We start from the raw sequence: 7,302 nt of genomic DNA, 5'->3' as shown, positions 1-7,302 counted from the left end.
AGTTACCTTATATTGGTACAGTAAATGTGAAAATGGCTCCTCTTTTCAAACCCATTTGCACTAAGTAGTTTTTCCTTACAAATCGTTATGTATATCCCATGATTAACAGTACATCTCTGTAATCTAATTTCAGTTATATGACGAAGCTTCATTTTAAAAGTTTGTGGTTTATGGGACTCCTGGGTGGCTCAGTCAGCTGAGCTTCTGACTTTGGCTCAGGTCATGATCTCACGGTTCACGAGTTCAGGCTCACTTTGGGTTCTCTGCTGTCAGCGTGGAGCCCACTTTGGATCCTCTGTCTACCTCCCCTCCCCAACTCGTGCTCTCTGTCTCTCTCTCAAAAAAAAAAAAAAATAAATAAATAAAAGATTTGTGGTTTAAACATTCAGAACTTAACAATGTTAAGCCTTCCTCAGAAGGGGAACTATGGCTTTGCACTTATTTCCTTATAGTCTATAAAATGAGATTCTTTTCCCAAATGTAACAACTTCTCATTTTCTCCTTAACCTAGGAGATTTCATCAGCCCTCACTCTTTTTATCCTATTTACCATTTCTTTGGTAGTTAATCTCTAGGGAATACTAATGTTTTCAAAGGAACATACATCAGTTTCATTCTACATGTGCAGATTTCTACCTGTGAATCCTTGAAATTATCTCTTTTTTTATCTTAGTCTTAAGGATCTGTATTTCAGTGACAAAGGTCATCTTACCACCTTTACTACTCTACATATTTTAAGAATTTTATGGTGTTTCCATATTTAATAATTATTCATTTTGAGTAAATTTGTCTGTAGCATGTATAGAAATGTAGTATCAAAGAATGCATCATTGAAAGTACTTGAGTAATGGAGACCCCCTCAATTTAAAAGTACAGTGTATAAGGGCACCTGGGTGGCTCAGTCGGTTAAGCGTCCAACTTCAACTCAGGTCGTGATCTCATGGTTTATGAGTTCGAGCCCTGCGTCAGGCTCTGTGCTGACAGCTCAGAGTCTGGAGCCTGCTTCAGATTCTGTGTCTCCCTCTCTGCCCCCCCCAACCCTCCCGTCTCTCAAAAATGAAAAAAAAGTTTAAAAATTTTAAAAAGTGTAGTGTATAATACACTAATTGTGTAGATCACTTTATGTTTGTGCATTATTGTATATATTGTGTGTATTTCACTTAGAAAAGTTCTGTGTAGAAGAAGTAGAATCCATTGCATTAGTAGGAATGTTCATCCTTGAAATTTTACTCAGTATTGAATAGATAATGAAAATAAAGACTTAAAAAGAAAGAAAGTAAAGACTGTAGTAACTATATCCATTTCATAATTTTGTGAATTAACATGAGTGAGAAGCCAGTTAATTTGTGGAGACAATGTATAACTATACCAGCTGTCACCCTTTCAGTTGTATTCAAGCTAGATTAGCCAACTACATTGGTGGCTCACTCCATGGATCATTTTCTTCTAATATGCTAAGAATTATTAGCTATTTCTATATCTCTTGCACTGATTACCCATCATGGGAGGAAAAGTAAATATTTAATTAACCTCTTTTATACTCCAGATCTATCTTCCACCCCTGGAGGGGTGGAAATTAATTGCTAATAGCTGCAGCCTATTTATCTTCAATAAAAAAGTAGGACCAAAAAGAATTAGGATATAATCTAGTTTGCGCTAATCATTGCCATTTGTTAATTACTTGCTTGGTCTTCTACATTTTTTTTCCCCAGCTCAGTCTTTTAATGGGAAGGGTAAAGCCTCAACTATTTAATATGCAGCCTTCAAGAACCCTTAGATGTGTGAAATGGCTTATATACAGGAGACCCCATTCATCCCTGACACCCATCTTACCCCTCTCCTCTCCCAAGAAGATTTTTGGCAGCAAAGAATTCTTTTTAATTATTGATCATTCAACATTAGAGGTAACTAAAAAATTATTTAATTTGTAGGTTTATTACCCATGTGGTTTCAGATTGATGATATGTATAAAAGTCAACACCATATGAAGGATAAAAGTAGATACACTTTATTTAAAAAGCCAGTAGAATCACTATTAAAATTGATAAGGAACTATCAACACAGGTGACTTATCTATAAGAAAATAGTATTTAGAAGACTGGGAAGACATTCACTGGAACAAGTAGTCTTATAACTTGCTAGTCATAGAATTCTATGGGGGTGCCTGGGTGGCTCAGTCGGTTGGTTAAGTGCCTGACTTTGGCTCAAGTCATGATCTCGTAGTTGGGTGGGTTCGAGCTTAGAGCCTGGAGCCTCCTTCAGATTCTATGTCTCTCCCTCTCTCTGCTGCTCCCCAACTTGCACTCCATCTCTTTCTCAAAAATAAACACTTAAAAAAAAGAACCGTATATCCATATATAGCATGTTACTGTACAAACAATATTCTTTAAAAACAAGGGAAATGGTTTAGGATCAATTTTCTTAATTCATTTGCATGAAGTCAAAAGGTTTCATCTGGGCAAGAGCATAAATACACTTGATCTTTTACATGTGTCATGTGCATGTAAAAGGAAGAAAGAAATCGTTTAAGGTTTCTAAAACTGGGTATGAGAACGTCGTACTTGTTTATTACAAATAAGCATGATGAATTCCACCTGATAAATTCACTTTAAATGAAATACATTAATGCTAACTATAACATTTGAAAAAGCACAGTTCCATACCCCCATATTTCAAATTTGAAGAATATCACCAGACACTTAGCAATTAATTTCAATCAGCTATTTCTATTAAGGAGTAAACTATGATAAAATTCCCAAAATTAGAAGAACCAAACTTACCCTGTTCACATGTCTTTGTCCCCTCACACCCCACCCCACAGTTTATGTAAACACAATTATTCAAAGAAATACAAGATGAAATAAGGTAAACATTTGTTGAAGAGAAGAATATCAGATAGTATTCTGTTGTTTGCAAATAATTGAGTTTGAATTTTCAAAGGCTTGAATATCAATATAATAATAATAATAATATAATAATAATAAATAATCCATACCAAAATGCTGTGTGGTTTTAGCAAGCACTCTGAAATTTTTCATGGAAAATTGGAAGTGCTACAGAAATGCACTCTAGAATTTTTTTTATTATGTTTGAAAAAACATTTCTTCAAATCATTTTTTTGATAGTATTCAAATCTTCAAAAGACAGTTTTCAGGTCATTTCTAAAGATTAATGTTTATTTTTGAGAGAGAGAGAAAAATATGAGCGGGGGAGGGGCAGAGAGAGAGGGAGACAGAATCTGAAGCAGGCTCCAGGCTCTGAGCTGTCAGGACAGAGCCTGATGTGGCGTTTGAACTCACAAACTGTGAGATCATGACCTGAGCCAAAGTTAGATGCTTAACTGACTGAGCCACCCAGGTGCTCCCATATCTGGAAATTTTAATTAGAAGAAACCTAGTATGTGGAGGAGATAGTGACAATGGTAAATATTTATCACTACCCCTTCCCCCCCACCCAGAAACATGCCATTCAAAGAGTAGAAACAGCAAAATTGTAATTTAAGTTTTCCTGAATGAATTTAGCCAATTAACATTTTAAAGTTAAGAGATATGATTGACAACAATAAAGCCTGTTACTTAAGCATCATTAGTCTTTATTTTGTCTACCTTTACTTAGCTGTATGTAATTGGAAATTAAACCTATTCAAATTTTTTTAGGTTTATTTTTTTTTAATTTCTTGTTTAATTTACATTCAAGTTAGTTAGCATATGTCACCCTATTGAAATTTAATAGGAGCTTTCTATGCTGTCTAGAACTCTGCCAGTTTATTTGAATTCAAATGAAAATAACAGATTTTTTTTTAAGTTTCAGATTCTTAAATGCATAATGTGAGATGTCACTTACTGCTCATACTTCCTGAACAGAGTTGAGTAGTGCTAACAGTTTTCAAAAGCCTGTCCATCTTTTCATCTTCTCTTCCCTTTGATAGTTGAAGATCAGAAGAGTGAATGCAAAATTGACTCTCAGAACTTATCCAGAGGCAAAAATAAAAGCATAGGAAAACATTAAAGTGAGCCAATAGTATTTCAATAATATTTCAGAGGCTTTGACAAGAAACTTAGGCTGCCAACAGGTTTATTCTTGTACTTCTATTTTTGTATCTGATTCAATTGCATACATAAGTAAGAGTCATCATACTTGTGTGTAGAACTGAAACTGAGCTTTTCTATGAGAAATAGAATAATATGTTGGAATTTGCTGCACAGAAGCTGTGACATGGAGATTTTTGCCCCAGGTTTTATATTCTTTTTAAACTTTTATTTAAATTCTGGTTATTTAACATATAGTGCAATATTGGTTTCAGGAGTAGAAGTCAGTGATTTATCACTTACAACACCCAGTGTTTGTCATAACAAGTGCCCTCTTTTTTTTTTTTTTTTTTTTTTTTTTTTTGTTAATGCAGAAAAGTAATTTTATTAAAGCACAGAGACTGGAACCATGGGCAAGAAGACATTCCTTTTTTTTGGACAAGTGTCCTCCTTAATATGTATCACCTATCTAGCCCATGCCCCACCCACCTCCCTCCATCAACCCTCAGTTCTCTCGTGGTTCATTTCTTTTTTTCCCCATCCCATATGTTCATTTGTCCTGTTTCTTAAATTCCACATGATGAGTGAAATCATATGGTGTTTGTCTTTCTCTGACTTATTTCTTTTAGCATAATACACTCTAGCTCCATCCACGTAGTAGCAAATTTGCCAGTTTTATAGGAGACTGATTCTTTGAAATGTGAGCTTATAGAGTTATTAACATTTAAAGGTGTAAAATAAGCCAAATTTCAGAGGTAAATTGATAGAAATGTCTGAATTAATTTCTTTGATAAAACTAAATGGCTTTCTTTTCATAAGTCTTCAAAACAGATTTATTGAAGTATAATTGACATAATAAGCTATACATATTTAAACTATACAATTCGGGGCACCTGGGTGGCTCAGTTGGTTAAGTGTCCAACTTTGGCTCAGGTCATGATCTTGCAGTTTGTGAGGTCAAGCCCCACATTGGGCTCTGTGCTGACACCTCAGCCTGGATGGAGCCTGCTACTAATTCTGTGTCTCCCTCTCTCTCTGCCACTCCCTTGCTTGCTCTCTCTCTCTCTCTCTCTCTCAAAAATAAAATAAACATTAAAAAAATTTTTGACTATACATTTTATGTTTGATAAATGTATGTACCTGTGAAATAATCACAATCAGGATATATTGTATATATTCATCTCCACCAGAATATTTCTCATGGTCTTTGGTAGTCCTTACCTCTGCAAATAAGACCTCAACACATGGTTTAGTTTGCATTTTTCATAATTTTATTTAAATAAAATCATATGTACTCTTTTTTTAAAAAATGTTTTTTAAGTTTATTTTTGACAGACACTGTGAGCGGAGGAGGGGCAGAGAGGTAGAGGGAGAGAATCCCAAGCAGGCTCTGCACTGTCAGCACAGAGCCTGATGTGGGGCTTGAACCCACCAAACGTGAGATCATGACCTGAGCCAAAACCAAGAGTCAGTCCTAGATGCTTAACCGACTGAGCTACTCATGTGCCCCCTCTTTTTTAAATTTAACTCAGCATAATTATTTGGAGATATATCCATATTACGGGAGGTATCAATAGTGTATTGGTTTTTTGTTGCTAAGTAGTATTTTCTTGTATGGATATAACACAACTTGTTTATTCATTAATCTGTTGGTAGATTTTAGGTTTATCTCCTAGGACTATTATAGTTACTGTGAACATTTACATACAAGTCTTTGTATGAATATATGGTTTCATTTCTTTTGGGTAAATACATAAAAGAGGAATGTGTAGTTCATATTTTTAACTTTTTAAGAAATTTCCACAATGTTTTTTTTTTTAATGTTTGTTTATTTTTGAGAGGGCGACAGAGCATGAGCAGGGGAGGGACAGAGAGAGGGAGACACAGAACCTGAAACAGGCTCTAGGCTCCGAGCTGTGAGTACAGAGCCCAATGCAGGGCTTGAACTCAAGAACCACAAGATCATGATCCGAGTTGAGGTCAGACACTTAACCCAGGCACCCCTCTACAATGTTTCCTAAAGTGGTTAATACTGTTTTATACTTCCACCAGCAGTTTATAAGAGTTCTGTTTGCCTCACATTCTCACTAACACTTGTGGTCTGTTTTAATATAGATCTATTACCCATTTGGGGTTAATTTTTTTATCTTGTCCAAAGTATAGGTATAAGTTAAATTTTTTGCAGATGGTGAACAACCTAATTGTTCCGGCACGATTTATTGGAGGACTGTTCTACACTGAATTGCCTTTATACCTTTGTTGACCATCATTGACAATTCAGCTGTTTTTTTTTTTTTTAACTGTATTTTGATTCATGTATCTGTCATTACATCAATACCATACTTTCTTCATGACTGTAGCTTTATACTAATAAAGTCTTGAAATCAGAATAATTCCTCCAACTTTGTTAATCTTTTATAAAGTTGCTTTGGCTATTCTAGATTCTGTGCATTTCCATGTGCATTTTAGAATAATGAGCTTGCCAATTTTTACCAAAAACTATGGAATTTTGATCAGGCTTGCATTAAATCTGTAGATCAGATTTGCAAGGAGTTGACATCTCAGTATTGAATCTTCTGATCCATGAATATGGTATCTATCTCCATTTTCTTTAAGTCTTTTTTAATATCAGTGTTTTGTAGTTTTCAGTATGTAGTTTTACATATCTTTTGTCATATTCTTCAGTATTTCATATATTTTGATATTACTGTACATGGTACTTTTAAAAAATTTTTTTAATGTTTATTCTTGAGAGAGACAGACAGTGTGAGTGGGGGAGGGGCAGAGAGAGGGATACACAGAATCTGAAGCAGGCTCCAGGCTCTGAGCTGTCAGCACAGAGCCCAATGCAGGGCTTGAACTTATGAACCATGAGATCATGACCTGAGCTAAAATCAGATGCTTAACTGACTGAGCCACCCAGGCGCCCCTGTACGTGGTACTTTTTAAAATTTCAGTCTGCAACTGTTGATGGTTAGTATACAGAAGTACAATTGATTTTTGCATTTTGATTGTATTCTGTAACCTTGCTAAACTCACTTATTCTAGTAACTCTTTTTGTAGATTTCATGTCTTCTACATAGTTGATCATCTGAGAGTCATATGTGAATAAACACAGTGTTCTTCCTTTCCAATCTGGATATGTTTTGTTTCTTTTTCTTGCATAATTGCATTATTGTGCATGAATCAAGAAACCTGTTTTTGTAAATGAAGTTTTATGCAGAAACACTTGTTTGTGTATTATCTTGCCTGCTTTCATGCTACAAGGATAGTTC

Source organism: Panthera onca, chromosome C1 (genome assembly GCF_046562875.1).
Source record: "Panthera onca isolate mPanOnc1 chromosome C1, mPanOnc1 haplotype 2, whole genome shotgun sequence".
Lineage (NCBI taxonomy): Eukaryota > Metazoa > Chordata > Mammalia > Carnivora > Felidae > Panthera > Panthera onca.
This window is presented reverse-complemented; position numbering follows the sequence as displayed.